The following is a 1,482-nucleotide window of genomic DNA, read 5'->3' on the forward strand; positions in this document are numbered from 1 at the left end:
CTCTACTGTAGCCCCGGACTAGAGATGGCGCAACAAAATGGCGCCCTGAAGGAGGTGGAATTGACTGGTGTTTTAGCCTTTGGAAAGACAAAACTAAGGAAGACATGATACGAGGTTGACCCTCCTCTTTTCACAGACGGAATTAAAAAATCTAAACACAGAGCTCTCTCCTCAGGTTGCACATGCAGGGACTACTGAGGATGAGCCGCTCTACCGCACAGCCTCAGAGCTGGATGAGAGCTCAGCTCGGGGGCAGGCAGACCTGCATCAAATACCGCCCTGAACCCATATTAGACTCATGTTCTCTTAGGCTGGCCACTTCAGGTTCTCAGCTTCCCCGTCTGAAAACGGGAGAGCATAATAATACCCACCTCAGGATTATCGCGAGATGAAATGGGATAATATGTGGGAAATGCTTAGCGCTAAGCCTGGCACATCTTGAGTGCTCAGTAAAGGGTCAGCCTCACACATGGGAGCAGCGGTGTGCACAGTGCACCCCTGAGCTCACTTGAAAACCTAGCCAATGCTAAGCCACCTAAAGTATGAACCCATGAACTCCTCTCTCCTCACAACAAACTTCAAGTGTCCTAGCCAGCAGCATGAAGTTGACAGAGACTTGATAGAATAGAAGAGGGTCAACCCTATAAGCTAGCAGGAACGTTTTTGAATTTTCTAGCATCTCTGTCTCCTCTAGGGACTCCATGGTTATGGCCAAAGCAGAAGGAATGGGATGTTCTGAAGTTTGCACATAGATTTTCCTTTCTCGGATGTAGCTTGAGGTTTCTCAAACTTAACGTGAATAAGAACTACCCTGCAGGACTGAACACACACACACACACACACACACACACACACACACACACACACACAAATACACTGTACCATACTCTGATAGGTGACTGAAAGACTTGCAAAGTTAATGTTTACCATAAGGGATTTTGTTTCTTTTGCATTATTGATTGTTTATTAAGGTCTAACCCAAGCTATGAGAAGTGACTTACCACAGTTGAATCAAGGTAGTGTCTAGGGACTGCACAGTATTCGTGGTATTACCCTAGCACTTACTGAGTCCTTGGTGTGTGTTCAAAGTACTGTACTATGTATAACCTCATTTGATCCTTTAAATGACCTTCTGCAGAAGATATTATTATTATTAACCCCATTTTACAGAGGAGAAAACTGAGGCCAACAGAGATTAAGGAATATGCCCAATGTTACATAGATAGCGAGTGGTCGCTTCAGTCAAGGTGCTTGCCAGAAAAAGATGGCATATTCCAATTAAGTAAATTGTGCTGAGTTTAATAAAAGGACTATTTAGAAGGATATGAGAAGGGTGTAGGAAAGCTCCAAGGGATAGTGCAGATCCCCTGGGCTGGTAACAGTAGGGCACTATTATCTGCCCTCATCCTTATGGGAGGTTGCTGGAACCTCAAGGGGGGTCTTATATGCAGAACAGGACCAGAGACCCTTGCTGCCACAGCC

This window comes from Ursus americanus, chromosome 24 (assembly GCF_024610735.1).
Source record: "Ursus americanus isolate L20-20 chromosome 24, mUrsAme1.1.p, whole genome shotgun sequence".
NCBI classification, from domain to species: Eukaryota; Metazoa; Chordata; class Mammalia; order Carnivora; family Ursidae; genus Ursus; species Ursus americanus.